Source organism: Megalops cyprinoides, chromosome 8 (assembly GCF_013368585.1).
Source record: "Megalops cyprinoides isolate fMegCyp1 chromosome 8, fMegCyp1.pri, whole genome shotgun sequence".
Lineage (NCBI taxonomy): Eukaryota > Metazoa > Chordata > Actinopteri > Elopiformes > Megalopidae > Megalops > Megalops cyprinoides.
The window spans coordinates 7,544,779-7,561,343 of NC_050590.1; positions in this window are offsets into that span (position 1 = coordinate 7,544,779).

Below are 16,565 nucleotides of genomic sequence, written 5' to 3' on the forward strand. Positions count from 1 at the left end.
CACACACCTAAACACACTCACACACACACACAAATGCACGCACACACACACACACACACACACACACACACACACATAAACACACTCACAGACACACACTCACATGCGCACACACACACCATGCAAACTCACACTCCTACACACTCACACGCGCACACACACACTACACACACACACATTAACACTCTCACACACACAAATGCGCGCACACACACACACACACACACACACACATGCGCACACACACACCATGCAAACTCCCACTAGCACACACGCACACAAACACACACAAACACACTCACTCATGAGAAGAGACTGCCCCAGAATTCCTTGCTGAAGAACGGAATGGGCTTAAACAAATAGGCAAAATTATGTTTGTCTTTGGGAGCAGGAGTGTGTGTTCAGAAAGCAAGAGGGAAAAAATGATCCCATTGTAAACACTGTATATTAATCTTTCCTGAGAGAGGCTTTGACATAGATTTTTTTTTCTTCCTTACAGATCTAACATCTACGATGGCCTGTAATGACCATGATGCCATGGCAGTTTTTTTTTCCATTGCTCAGAAGAGTCTGGTTCAGGATACAGTGAGGCACAGTCCAGGTCTCTGACCAGGACTTGGCTGGAGTCCAGGTAGGGCCATCCGATTTGTCATCCTGTATATTTACTGCTTGTGTCAGTTGAGTGTGAGGAGTGAGACAAGCCTTGGTCCCCCCCCCCCCCCCCCCCTCCTGCCCCCCCACCCCCACCCCTGTTTCTGTATTTCGCCTGTCTCCACAGAGGCCTGCACTGGGAACCTCCTCTCATTCATTTGTTTACTTTCTAAATAGGTCTCTGTTTAGACTTACATCAGTGGGGAGAGAATATCTAAGAAAACGAGGAAGGAAACACGCGGAAAAACAAAGGAAGAGGAAAGAAACCCTGGGTGACAGAGGCTGCCCCTCGCTGTTCCTGATTACAGCGGAGTCGCAGGGCGCTTGGCGCCATCGGAATTGGCCACAGGCAGCCGGTCAGGCAAGGCAACCGGATCAGGGCAGACAGAGGGGAGAGAAACGCTGGCCTTTCTGCAGAAAGATTAGCGACTTTCTCAAATACCAAGCGACCCCGGCAGCCAGGCGGCTTCTCAGTGCTCAACTGTGTACAGTAGATTGTCGTTTGTGATTGCATTTTTTTTTTCAAATAAGGAAAACAGTCCCCTCCCATACATACTGATTACATATTTGGAGTTACATAACAGTACAGGGCTTAGTGGATGTGATGTATGGGGTATATAGGTCAAAGATGTAAGTATCAGATATATGTATATATAACATCAGTTGTTACATAGATTTGAATTAGGCTGAACCCATTAAATATGTACAGCCATTAAAATTATTCCCCGGAGAGATATATTCAATAATTTCACTAGCTCATGACTTCCATAGTTGACAGTTTGCATAAAAATGTTTCCATTAATAAGAATAGAGTAACTTGTCTTTCTTCACTTATTGGAAACTTCCTTTGTTTTCAAGTACAGGAAGTGTTGGTCTGTACCAGCCATGTGGGTAAGTGAATACCTACTTCAGACTCATTGCAGTAGAACCTTGATGTCTGCTGTGCATGCAAATATATGCTCCATCCACCATTTACACTATCACACCTTTTAATGAGTGCACTCTCACATTCTCAAGTGTCACTTGTATTTCATGTTTAATTTAAGAATAACAGATGCACCAATCAGTGGGAAGGAGTCACCGACCCTGCAGAGTAAGAGTATATTAGTTCATCCAGCAGGCTTACAAAAAAGAAATAAAATAAGCAATTAAAAAAATCAATTTCATCTGAACCTGAAGTCTCCAGATGAAGAGTAGAGATGCAGGCCGGCAGCCATATATCTCCATGTATCAATGTATCTGTACTAGACTGATACATCTGAGGTTTGTACAGTGAAAAATGAAGCAAAAAATAATAAAGCATTAACTCCATTTTAAAAGCTTGTTGCTAAAATGACCTCCATGTAGCTAAATAGCCGACTGACTGATAATTTGCTTCCAAGAAGAGAATGACAGTTACAAACAAACTTAAGAACAATATATAAATAATTAAAAATAAAACTTTCCCGTGGACAGAAATAGTAATAAGCAAAGGGACCATGGTGGTGTTCTCTGGTTCTTTGGTGATGGCGTTACATGATGGTGGTTTAGCGCAGCTATAAGACGCAGTACTCATAACCCAGAGGCTGCTGGGAAGATTCCCAGGGATGGCATTCCCAGGGATGGTGGGTAATGTAAAAATTATAAAATATGAATGTTGTTCCTGATAACAGAGCCTGCTAAGCAAATATATTGGATGTGTCCTGCAAAGGAAAAGACTAAATAATATTCTTCCATCGAGCAACATGGCATCACATCAGATTTAGTCACTCCCGGGTTTTGTTTTGTTTTTTTTTAAAGCTGTATGTTGTGCAAGGGCTGGATGATTGTACATGACTATACTGTGTGTGTGTGTGTGTGTGTGTGTGTGTGTGTGTGTGTGTGTGTGTGTGTGTGTGTGTGTGTGTGTGTGTGTGTGTGTGTGTGTGTATATATACATACACACACACTGGGATAATCCCAGACAAATGTGGTTTTCCTTGTCTGCCACAGAGCTTTGGGGATCTATCCTCGGTTAATTATGCAAATAAATAATTTGAGCAATATTTCTTCTCCGAGTTGGTTATTTGTTTTACCTGCCGGGTGCACTTAACGACGGAAAATATGTTTGCCAATAATTCGCGCGCGCTTCCAGACTGGGCGATGCTGCAGTCATTTGCGTCACTCCGCACGGCGACTGTATCTAATCTCTACTGAAAAGAAAAAAGGAGTTTGAAAAAAAAAAAAAAAACACGGCAGTCGGAACTGGGGAGCCATGGGGGCTGGCTGCGTGGACGGCAAGAGTGAAGAGCAAAACCAGCGGCAGAGACTTTAAACAGGAAGAGCGTGGCGTCAGTAGAGGCTGGAGATAAGCGCTCCGCGCTTCGTACACAAACAGAGCCTTCTCTGGCCGCGGAGACATGAGCTCAGCGGGCGCGCTCACAGTAGCGCTGTCCTATCACCCGCAGTGCCTCGGGACAGTCTCTCGTCGCCCCATACAGCGCAGATCCGCCGTGCTGATACGCTCGCGCAGACTCCAGGGGTTTAACTGGACTTATTTTTCCCCAGGAAGTTAAAAAAATAAAAGCTTAACAACAGGAAAGCTTGTGAAGAACCAAACCCCACAATCGCAATGATCAGTTTTCTGATCCAGGTCCGGATGGGATTTTTTTGTGCACATTTTAAGAGTTTTTTTTTGCCTTTCTTTACAATCAATAGCCTGTTTGTTTGCCTGTTCAATCACTGACTGTCATTAAGCCCAGAAGAAGTGAGTGGGAAGAGGCTAATAATGGTTGTTACTTCTGGGGTTATCCACAGCTATAAAGTGGCCAGTGGGTCAACAACATCTAGAATGCGATTTGAAATCTGACCTAATTGGTGTAGCTGGCATCAGCTGGCATGCACTTGTCAATATTGTGTCAATATATGGCACATCAAACAAAGTAACATCTCTGTAACGCCAGCATCAATCTCAGCTAACCCTTTTACAGCACAGTGAAAATTTAAAGGGTGTTTTTGCATATTGCAACAAGAGAACATGTTGAGGAGCACAATCTTTAAACAGAACTGTGAAGTCTGACAATAAATCTGTCACGGCTGCCCCAACAGAGTCGCTGCTTGTTGTTTTGCCACATCTTAGACAGAGACGTTGATCTTAAGAGAAGGGTCTGGTCTGAGCTGCCCCGACAGGCCAAGAGAAGAGACCAGACGCTTGTCTGCATCCACAGGGCAGAAAGCACAGCCTCTGTCAGGGCCGGGGCAGTCGACAGTTTAATAATACGGGAGGATTTATTTCTATTTCCTTTTCTGTTTGCGCCGCATGTAAAAACCGCCTTGTTAATTCCCTGCCTGCTGGCGGAGGAGTGGAGGAGCCCGAGTCCGATCACCTCAGTCACCCGAGGAACAAAAAACAAACCGGATGACGCCAAAAATAATCAATTAAAAGAGAAACGTGATGAAAAAACTGCACGTTCGAAAACACTGCTGATGGCGTGTTGACGGGGAAAAAGGGGTGCTGTTGGCAGGCAGCCCAGAGGCGAAATTCCTCCACTGGTTAATAAAGGGGTCCATGGGGCACTGTGTTTTTCTTCTTCTTCTTCTTCTTCTTCTTCCCGGCTCTGTGTCTGAATGTGAACTTGGACAGGCCTGTTGTCTGTGTGGCGGGTGGCCGAGCGCAGAGCGGGGGAGCTCCAGACGACAGCTCGGCGTTCACGGGCGTGGACGGAATCCCCTCCACAAAACTCGGTTGGCACGGGTGAGTGCTTGGGGTCAGGGGGCGCCAGGCTTGGCACCTGGAGAAAATGCAGAAGGGTGCATTTGCGCTCCACGGTGGGGGGGTGGTGGTGGTTGGGTAACGGCACAAAACATCATAACTTAAAAAACGTAACAAATACTATGTAGACATTGGGATGTAAGGTGGAACCTGGAGGGCGCCGAGGCTGTTTCACATACAGCGCCCCGATGTACAGCGACATTCCTCCCTCCTCTTCTGCGCTAACTCCGCGAGGCTTATCCTCACCCCTTGCAAGCCTGACCAACCAACAGGCACAGCATCCACTGAAATAATTGCATTAACATCCAGACCTGGGAGATCACAGCCTTAAGGACCACACCACCCTCTCCAGCAGTTCCAGAACTGCAGCTGAATTGTTAAGACATCCATTTAGGAGGCCTGCAGAAAGCATTACAAACCCTGTAATTCAGAAGCTGTCGTTGCTCAGCACTTCTTTTTTTCAGTAACACTTCCCAGAATGTCAGCGCCAGTGCTGTTTTTAATATTCCCTAACGACCCTAATTTCTTGTTGTGAGAAGGTCACACACGCCTCCTCGCAGTATTCATGCATTTTTTTTTTTGCAGCTGCTTAATAACAATGTTCAATAGTCACATTAATGTTTGTCATGACAGTGGTGTAATGGCAGGGTGTACTAACTTGGCAGGTAGGCTGAATTCTGAGCTAGGTGTGCTGCAAGCAAGCATGTTGTTTACCTGGTGCATCTGTGCTTTGCATACCTTAAAGCATGGCAATAGTATGAATCCACACTCCTCACAACATTGGGAGGGTCACTCATACACAGAGCTACAGGGCAAACACTTTGACTGGTGAATCTTGAGAGCATATCGTCTCGAGTGTACATACTTCGGAGTAAGTGATGACCTTTCTCTGTGACCCAAACATTCTACTCTTAGGGGATGAGGAATGGTTAATTGTTTATTCAGAGAAACAGAGAGAGAGGGACAAAGAGGGAGAGAGAGAAAGAGAGAGAGGGAAGGAGACAGACAGCAAAAGGAAGAGAGAGAGGGTAAAAACAGTGTGCAGAGAGGCTGTGATCTGCAATCTGTAATTAGAACCATACCTCATTCTGTGATTGTGGCCCGGCTTTTCCCAAACCGACGATAAAAATAAGAATCCTGCTCCTCCACTTGAGTCAGAAATACCCGCTGTGTCATTTAAGCCACATCCAGGGGAAAATAATTAACTTCACTGCGTAGAATGGGCATCTGCAAAGCTGAAAGGTCAAAGGTTAAAAAGGAGAGGCCGGCTTCTGTGAATTCAGAACAGGGATGGAATTTTTTTTTAAAAATCCTTATAGCTGACGGATGGGGCTATGAAATTTATCTCAAAATATCCATTCCCTTAGATGCCTAAACCTGCAGCAGAACCCCCCACCCTGTGCCAAACATACAGGGACATAACAATTTAGACATTCTAGAACTCCAGACTGGAACAGTAATCAAAACCCCATTGACTTGCATTCCACGCATACGGGTCAGCACAGTTGAAACACATTTTTAATATACATTTCAGCACAAGATAAAGCTCTCTGCTTCGTAAAGCCGATGTGTTGCCTTACGGAGGTTCTGTAGCCAAGGCAAGCAGCCAGTCATTATTACGGTACATTTCTCATGAATTCACGCAAGGAGTCTGCAACGACTGCAGCCTTGTCAAAAGAGTGTGTCACTCTTTCCGTCTGACAGTTTTTGGATGATGTTCAGGGTCCCGTGCTGCCTTCCTGTCCTGTGTTTATTGGTGGATATCCTGAGCACAATGTGCAGCCTGAGATTTCCCAGAATGCCGTGGGATGTCACGCATGACAAATGACCAAAAGAAGAAGAAGTTGGATTGGCTGGACCTGGGAGAGTTAGGCCTCATAAACCCCATAATGGGTTGAGTGAAAATGTGCTGACACTTATTTGATTCTTCTAGACCAATCAAGAGACTGTGATCTCCCCATAAAAAAAACTATGATTGGTGGTACATAGTGCACCCGTATTGGGCTTCATGAAGCCTCACTCCTCCCAGTACAGCCCAGAGGTCTGGTGCTGATGCTGCTCAGAGCTTCTTCGGTGCTCTACCCACTTTGACTGTAATGGAGAACAGCATTGTTGTAACCCCAGTTTACGACCGCTGTCTACAATTCCTTCTGACTTGAGCCTCTGAGGCCGGAGCTGGAGGAGAGCCTGTGCTTAGTAACGCTCTGTCTGGCTCCAGAAAAGACAAAATGATTCATTACCATGGAAACCACTAATGCAAGTCATCATTTGAATACCCATTAATTATTCAGAAGTGCACTCAGATTGTTTTTTTGGCTGCTTGGTAAAACAAACTAAACTGAATAATTTCCCTCTCAAACTTCTCAAGCAGGAGATGTTAAAACACATGCCTCCCCATCTCGTTATCTCCGGTGTTGTCTCCAGTGTTAAAACCACTGCTGATTTTCTGAGTTACAGTGAGAGAGGACACAGAGGGAGAGAGAGGCCTAACAGCAGTACTGCAAGACCCATTTTTTTCAAGTTCCACGTTACACAGTAATCTTCTATATTCAAAACAGAACTGAAGAAAATAGACAGATTAATAAGCAGCATCTCAGTAATGAAGCCAGTCAGTCGGGACCACAAGCAGCTGGATTCTCACTAATGCAGCCCTAGAGAGGACAAGGACTTGGAATGTAATCCAAATTCAAACCACTTGAAAGGAACTAATTATACCAACCCCAGTGAAAGTCCCCATGAAGTATTTTTACATAATATAATGTGACCTTTGACAAAACAAACTAAATTGCGTATATAGTTTACATAATTTACAAGACAAAGGGAGAGAAAATCACACTTTGACGTATGACCTAACAGTCTGCCAGTCTTAAAACAACAGGTTTGAGGTGGGAGTTGACATGCTCGCACGATTCCTCATTTAACTCTGGCCTAACAGCGAATGGGGTGGAGGCATGTCAAACATCTTTGTTTATTGGCACTAACACAAGTAGAGGCGATGTGTCAGCATGGCAGGGACATTTTGTGTGAGAGAATGACAGCAGGCTGTTGCCGTCTGTTTTAAGGGCTTCCTGAAGACAGAGTCTTGAATTTTAACCCTGTCTCTTGTGTTTACAAATACAAGTCTAAGGTCATGGAAATAGCTGTGCCCTGTATTTAGTTATTAATTTCCAAAACATACGAGATGTTGCGCCCCTATATTTACAAAGCTGTTTCATTGTGCAATCGTTGCCTTAAGGGGGTTGAAGCACCATGTTGTTTATTGAATTTTTCAATGTACACACTTCTTCATTACTTTGCTTACGCTATTTAGGGCGGCCTCCTATGCACTTCAATTGACACATTACCCCCAAGGAACTGGCTAAGAATTACACAATGAGTCTGAAGTTTATTTTTTGTTTAACCATTACCAGTATTGATTTGGATGGAGCATGCAAAGGATGTATACCCCACAGTACAAGGGCATTTCACAGACTTGAAAACTAATCCAGAACTACATTATCCATTAGGCTAATTAGTTTGGTTTAGTGTGTGACTTAGGCTAGAGTTTGGTTAACCAGGATCTGAGAAATACATGCCAGGAATCCAGATTCTGATTCTATCGCAGATTAGTTATCCATAAGTCCATAGATAAGTCCATACAGCACCCTTTCATGTGATCCTCCCGAGAATCTCATAATTCATTCAGCTGAACTCCCATGACTGCTGACATGCAGGCAGAAGATTCTAAATGTCAGACGCGCTCCAGAGCTCCTCTGAGAGCTGTTTCCTTCCAGACTCCTCGAAGACATTATCGCATCAGAGCAAAGAAGCAACGAAATGAAATACCTGGCTGCCTGAGCAACACGGGGTTTATTGGTTATAAGTTTGTCTGAGACCCAGGTCGGGCCTCTCCCGGGCTGGGTGGGCCCAGGGCCCCCCTGCAGGCCTTTGATCCAAAGGAGCTGCCGGGTAGCGGCTCTGAGAAGCGGGATGGGTGGGGGTTGGGGTGGGGGGGGGGTTAGAGCCCTCAGGCACAGCGGTGGAAGCCCGGTAAATGCAAAGACAACACAGCAGGGAAGGAACCGCATGTGGAGGGATCACTGAGATCGACCCTGCTCCTCTCCCTTTTTAACCCTGAGCCCTCTCCGCTGTGTCTGTGCTTTCCTCGCCCTCCGGTCCACATCAAATTGGACTCGATTAGAGACTTCGCCTCACTACCCCCCCCCCCCCCCCCCCAGCCCCAGCCCAGCAGCGAACACGAGCAAGCTCCACAGGCGCCACGAGCACCGCCCGTTTCACTGCCATTGAACTCTGGGAGATTATAAAAACATTGAACAGCGCCTGTGAAACTAATCTTCTCCAAGTCCAAGTTTTCTAATGCAAGTCATGAGATAAAAATGTCCCGACCAATGATGCCAGCTACACCAATTAGCTTTCAGGGGGGGGATTCTGTCATTTTTAGCTAAAAATGTGAAGCATCATTGTAATTGGTCGAATATATTTGTTCGTAAACTGCTTTTTAATATCCAATTAACCTTCCTATAAAGTCCAGATGTTCACAACAAATCTCCTCCTCCGGCCAAGAGCATACCAGGTGTAAACCCCTATGCCTTTGTACTCTCTCAACATGCTTGGAATATTCTTCAGGAAAAGCATTCCAATTAAGAACGAGAGCATGGCCAGAGTTCCAAGGTGTTGGTATGGGCAGTAGCCCTGGGGGCACTCTAAGCTGACCATCAGTGCACTGAAGAGCTTGAACGGACTGACACTGTGTCATGCTTCCTTTAAAAAAAAATCCCCTGGGCCCCAATCCAAGGCAACATAAGCCACAACAAAGACATTGTCCGTAGCTCTTACATGCTTGAAGGAATAAGTGGGATTTGTTCTTATGCTTAAAGCCAAGTGTGTGTTTTTATTGTTTTCACAGTGAGGGCCAGTCCGTTTTTTTTGTTTGTTTGTTTTTTTTTTGTTTGTGTTTTTTTTCCCCCTATTTCTGTTTTTTTTTTCTCTCCCAGCAGAGAGGCAGAATGTCTGGGAGCCACTTTTATTTCTTTATTAAATGAGAAGAGATGCAAGCGATTTCACTGCAGGGAAAACACCACCCCACCAAAACAGCCCGGGAGTCTCTGTCTCGCCAGGAGTCAGAATTACTTTCCTCAGAGATAAGCGGGGGGTGGGGGGGTCGGGTGTAGAGAGGAAGTCAGAAATGAAAGAGTTTGGCATTTTCTTCCAGGAGGAAGGGTTTTTTAGACTGTGAGAGTGGCCTCGGCCGTGGTCTGTTCAGAAGCTGAGGGCCACATGTGCTGCGTGTGTTTACAGAGAGACGGAGGAGGAGGTAGATAACGCCTGGCACAGTCTCCCCCTCGGCTGGGGGGGGCTTGCTGCGCAGGAACTCCGCTGCCGGAGAACGGAGTGTGAGTGGACTGGTTGTCAACATCCCCTCGGCTCTTATCTCCGCCTGCTTCCCTCCCGTGGGCCTCTGTTCTGCACTTCAGACGTGTCTTTTTATACTTTGGTCTTACCCTTTACTTTGATTCATTTAACCCCCCCCCCCCCCCCAATCCTTCTCGTCTTTCAAAAACATACATTTATTGCGGGGTCTTGGTAAGGTGTATAAGCCTTGTGGTAGCCAATGGTAACAATCACCGATGTTGGTTTCTGCACACAGTTTCAGATGGTGTTAAAATGACATCGTTTTATTGTAACGCATTTGGTAGCCATTTGATATGCTTTACGCATTGCTCACTGAATCTGGCCAAACACAAGGATTGTGCCCACCTACAGACATATATGTGCGTGCACACGCATTTGTGTGTGTGTGTGTTGTGTCTGTACATACATGGACCATGTGAGTCTGTTAAAACTAATGCAAATGCCCCAGTGTGCATGTACACTTCTACTAATACATGTCTGGACAAGTGAGTTTATGTTTGCATATGCATGCTTAGGAGTGCTTATGATTTTGCCTATCTTGTGCCCGTGTGTGTGTGTGTGTGTGTGTGTGTGTGTGTGTGTGATAGGGCTTGTTCTAGTGGATTTCTATATGTGCATGTGTGTGTGTGTGTGTGTGAGAGAGAGAGAGAAAGTGAGAGTGAGAGAGAAAATGAGAGAAAAAGAAAGAGAGAGAGAGAGAGGGAGAGAGAGAGAGTGAGAGAAAGAGACAGAGAGAGAGAGGAAGCGGGAGAGAGGGAGAGATAGAAAGAGAGGAAGAGAGAGAGTGTGTGCATGTACATGTAAACTGCTCAGCACATCCCAGAGTATCTGTTCCTACTTCGAACAACACAGGGCACCAGGCCGTGAGAAGGCCTGTGTGTTTGACTGTCTCCCTCAGCGCAGACAGGCGAGTGAGAGCGGCTTTGCCCCCTTTCCTCTCCCCAACCTCTGCCAGGCAGATTTGCGTGGTGCCGTGGCTCGGCGCGGCGCGGCGCGGCACTTTGTGGAGCCGGGGCAACGCGGTGAATACAGCCAGCACAGATAAACAGCGACTTGTTTGGCTGTGTCTGTGGCACTGCTGAGCCAGCTGATAACAGCGGCGGCTCCTGCCGGATACGCTCAGGGCCCGGAGAGGCAGACACTCTGGCAGCATCACTGTCCCTCCCCGAATCACAGCCTCCCGGGCAGGCTAATCTTTGCTCTTTTCTTTTTCGCTTCTCTTTTTTTTTAAAAAAACAAAAAAAAAAGAAAAGGGCTGAGCCAGTTAATTGTGGAGTGAGAGTGAAAACTATCAGTTGGCAGCATCAGCAGCGGGGGGGAGAACAGAGACAGGGACGGACTTCCAGGAAGAGAGAGACGCTTGTCTGTGGGGCTTTTATGTGACCAGACCGGTCTCAGGCTCTCTCACCACACACAAACACAAATACACACACAGACAAACACGCACACACACACACTCACAGGCACATGCACACACATATGCACGTACACACACATATGCATGCACACACAAACACAAATACACACACAGACAAACACGCACGCACACACACACACACTCACAGGCACATGCACACACATATGCACGTACACACACATATGCATGCACACACAAACACAAATACACACACAGACAAACACGCACGCACACACACACACACTCACAGGCACATGCACACACATATGCACGCACACTCACACACACACACACAGACGCACACAATGGGTGTACACATCCTCCTCCACATTGAAGATGCAGTAGACATGCATAGTAGACATGTTATTCATATATTGATATGCACTGATTAAAACAAGAGTCAAATGTTTAAAATAGCATGAATGGGTCCTCAAAGACTTAAAGTCATGCTGGAACATACCATGTTATGCCATGCACTTATCTAGTTAGCTGTGGTTGTGGTAAGAGGTTGCTGAGATAGGAATTTAAGAAGCTCTTCATTTCAGCTCAGTTCAGTTGTTTTGTTTTATCCTGGTTGTTAATGAGGAATATCCTGCCTATTACAGCAAAAGGGTAATGGGCAGTATGATTCAGAAGAGTCTTATATATTGAAGCATACATCAGTGGCTAACCTAAAACCAGAGGTTTTACAATACTTAGCTTTATCCTTGGTTTCAGCGAATACTGGCAAATCCTCTGACTCAGCTACAGGGAAAGTGCTACTCGAATAATAATAATAATAACGAGAAAACCACACATTAATCTGCTGCTGTACAGTGTTTTCAAGCACTTGACAGGTTTGATTGAGTCCAGGGGTCACTTTATTGTAATACTTTGCTGGATTAATTTCTGGTGTTTTCTTTTTTTTGCAGAAGTTCTGTGCTGTTGCTGGCTACTGAGAGCTACAAGACACGTCAGGATGATGAATGAGAGACAAGAAGAGGAACAATGTTTTCCTCTGAGGTTTATACATGGCCATTTGAGCCACTCTTGGTTCCTGACTACCAGACACTGCACACCTAGAGCCACTGGCCCCCTCTCCACAAGACCGTGAACAGGCACATAGCTCTGTGCCTGTGCTTGCAGGCCTCCCCAACGTGCTGGCTGGAATTTTTTTATGCAGAAGACGCAAGACCATGCAACACACATAAGTGGCCCCAAATAACAAACATTACATTACATTACATTACATTCGTTTAGCAGACGCTCTTATCCAGAGCAAGTTCCAGTACAATGTAACAGAAGTGTATCCATTCACGTTTAATGAGCAACAGTGTCAGACCAGGCTAATACTCCCGGACCAATGAGTGTGAGCATAACACTATTCAAGCCCTAATATAAACCCATGAATGAACACAGAACAATGAATAATCCAGGTATCTGGAAGGGGGGGAAAGGTGAAACGTGGAAAGTAAAACAGTTTGTGGTGGAGACGTGGACATTAACAGCTCAGTACTCCAGGCCTAAGAGCATTGATGGTGGTGGGTCTGGGGTGAATGCGCGGGGGGGGGGGGGGTTTGTTGGTGAATCTGTCTCCCGCCAATACCACATGCAGTCGTCTCACTGTCTTGACCCAGAAGTAGGCGCTGGAGTAATTGCAGCAACGCGGTATTGTGGGGAATACTTCGCATTCCTGCCTCTCTCAAGCAAGTTTTTTTTTTTCTGTGTTACTCGCCACCCCCCCCCCCCCCCTTTTTTTTTTTTGCACTGGGACCTGCCAGAGATAAAGCACGGCTGAAAGAGTCCTGTTTCTACTGTCACACTGAGGCGCAGAGGGGGAGAGAAGGAGTCGAGGTCAGGAACCCCAGGGCAGCAGAAGAACTCCTTGTTTTCCTGAAATAATGAGCTCCTGTCAGGGGTAAGGGCAGATGGGCCCCCTGACACCCTGCCCCCCCCAGGGGAGGAGAGGCGCAGAGGATGCAAGACGGGGTACCCCCGGAGAATGTTTCAGCTGCTCAGAGCTTGTGCGTAGGGGTACAGATTTCACTGTCCCTATAACAGCGTTATTAGCATGCCAAAGTCAGGCCACCGTGAGTCACGTCAAGGAGACAAAAGTCACACAACAAGTGAGGATGTGTCAATGGGGTCTTTGGACGGTGCCCCCATTCAGTTTATATGGCTCACTTCCCCTTTTTCCGTAAACAAAAATTCCTCTATCTCAGTCTCACTGCACCTCTATCTCCTTCATTCGCCTCCCCTTCTCTCAGCGCTCCCTCTCTCCCTCCTTCACTCTCTCCGTTTATAATCCGAGCTCCGGATCCCCGCTGATAGGCCAAACATGCCGAAAGGATCAGCAATCAATAACAGGGAGGGAATGTTTCTTCTCAGCTCCAGAACTTGAAGAGGCCACATCTGCTTTCAATAACCCCTGCCTCTGAGCTGCGGAGTTACACAATGATGTTCAAGTGTGCATTCAAACACAGACACAGACACACACACACACACACACACACACACACACACACCAGCACAAACAAAAACACAGCCTTTCATGATGGGCCAGAGACAAATGAGGAACAAAATGCATCTATTATAATTTGACTCAATGGCTACAGTTAATAACATTGATGCAGCACTCCATGTGTGTGCCTTGGGAACTTATAGAACTAATATGGGCAATATGTATATGTAACTATATAATATATAAATTGATCTGGGGGAGAGGTTTGCAGACATGCACTAACATTGTTTGTGCACATTGTGAATTTGCGTTAACTCTGCAAGTTATCTGCAGCAAATAACTGACTTGGTACGTCTTTCCTTTAGTTTAACATACAGTAGCAACTGTGACATCTGCAAAAGATTTTTTTGAAATAATACAGTTTATGTGTTTAACACAACACACATTTAACACATGTTGTGATGAAGACACACACGCTCTGTATGTGGAAGTGCATGCATGTGCATGATAGCAAGATCATGCAGTCAGATCTGTGTCAAAATACCCACAATGCCCTGGGGTGTCCATGCTGTGACCAAAACTCAGGATCCCCGGGTACATCTCACGACATGCTCCTTTTCCATAATTCCCTGTGGTATACTGCACTCCATACCTGGGATATTTAGGAGTCTGTGTGCTTTGTTTTGGATTCTGTGCTCTGATGACTGATGTATGGCAGTATGCTTGGCTTCCGTTGCGAAGTCAGATTGTAGAAGTTAACTTGTGTTAGGGCTTATAGGGTGCTCACACTCACTGGTCCGGGAGTGTTGTTAGCCTGGTCTGACACTGTTGCTCATTTTACTTGAATGGATAGACTTCTGTTCTTTTGTGCTGGAAGTCGCTCTGGATGAAAATGTCTGCTAAATGAATGTAATGTAATGTAATGTAAGATATGAACAGTGAGAGAAGAAGGGGGATCCAGCTCCAGACAGATCTTGGCCACGGCTGCGGGGAAGCTGTGGCTTCCTTGAAATATGGGTAATGCATTTTGGGTTTTGGGAAGGGTGCGAGATGGAATAACATCATCAGGACTCTCGGATATCAGGCCATGGTGGGTGGGGGTTGGGGGGGGGGGTGGGAATGGGGACGCAGGCAAGATGAAAGAGTTGGACGAAGGAGCCTGGCACATAAGCAAGAGTTTTGCTCCTGACTGTTAACAACTTCAAACCAGAGAACGCTGTGTGGACGTGGGGGGTGGGGTTCAGTGCGCGGGGGGGTCTAAAAGAGGTGGAGCCACAAAGATGGGGTGCTTTGAAAGTGCTTACTTTCCCCTCTCTGTGTTTACTGCATTTTTCTCTCTCGGGGGGAGGATGAAGCCGTACGTGCTTCTGCCCTGACCCGTTAATTTGCCGTAATGCCCGCGGCGTCTCCGGTACCTCGCTCCCCGCTTGGCGCACACGGTTGTGTGACGGTCGCCACGGCAGCCGTGTCACCTTACATCTGGCAAAGCCGCAGGTGGCTACAGCTGCTTCTGGTTTTCCGACGCCGGGGCCAGGGGGGGCGGGGGGGGCCCCCCTGTCACCCGGCCCTGCAGACGCAGCACCACGCCCTCCTCTCGCCCTCCGAGATCACCCCGAGAGGCAGGCGGGTCACGTCAAGCAGCTCCTCCGACCGGCTCCTCTGACCGGCCTGCTTCCTCCTTGCTGTCCCTACCCTCGGGGAGTGAATGAGACCATTCTGAGACTTCAGGTGCCTCCGCGTAAGCCGCCGGCGAAATGCAAAGAGGTAATTATTAATAATTAGACCCTATTGGCTTTGGCAGGTGGATTGGTGTTTTGGCACCTCGGATGGAAAAAATGAGGTAATCTCTCTCTCGATTTCGTGCCTGTATCCTCAGTGTAACCGGGTGCCAGGGGAAGAAGTGTGTGTGCATCGGGGTGACAGGGTTCATGCCCTGCGAACATATTTGCTTGCTCTTGCTCTCTGCCTCTAAGAGGAACCATTGCCACTATAATCACCTTCTGCAGTACAACAGGAGTTCCACTTGTGATTGGCCCACTTGTGTAAACCCACACTGTGAAATCTGGAGCCCTCCATTTCCCACTGATAAGAAGCCATGTGACACGGGCAGCCTGTTTTAATACAGATTCATTTTGACACCGAGACACCTCAGTTTGTGTTTGCCAGAGAATGACGTCTAACTGAAGATCCGTAGAGAAGGACACGTCCGTTGGCAGGAAAAGGTTATAAAATATTCAGACCTTTTTGGTGGCCACCACAAAAAGTCTGCAGGAGCTCCAACCACCACACACATAAATAACAGACAATGTCTAAAAGAAAGGTCTGTCATCAAGACATGCAAATATTTTCCTTAGCAACCATGAGACACATATTTGTCACCACCACAGGTATCAAAATACATTTTTTTTGTAAGAGAAACGCACAAGACCCACTTAAAAAAACGGACGACAGCAAATCAACACTCTCTGCTGTCCTCGCAGCCTCCTCTCAAAGGCAAACTCGGGTTCTCAGTTTTTGCGAGTTTTTCTTTTCTTCTTTTATTCGTCCGCGCTGGCATTCCTTCGGCAACTTTATGAGCGTGCGTTTTTTACGATCCTGCCAGCTCAGACTGGCTGAGTCGGGGCAAAAAAAAAAAAAAACAGCAACACACACACAACTACCGTTTTTACAGCCCTTCCCTGCCCTCGCAAAAGCCCTCCATTATAATTATCAGTACAATGAACTGATTCACAACTTTTAATTCAATGGCACACAGTGCCTCTGTTTCATCAATGACTTGTAGCGCAGACGAGCTGTAGGGTTTATTGGGTCTCTCCGACCCGTTGGGAAGCACGGCGAGAGCTGAAGTAGGAAATCTGCGGACACGCCAAGAGGATGGGGCCAAAGGACCTAACAGTGATTTACAGCACATACAA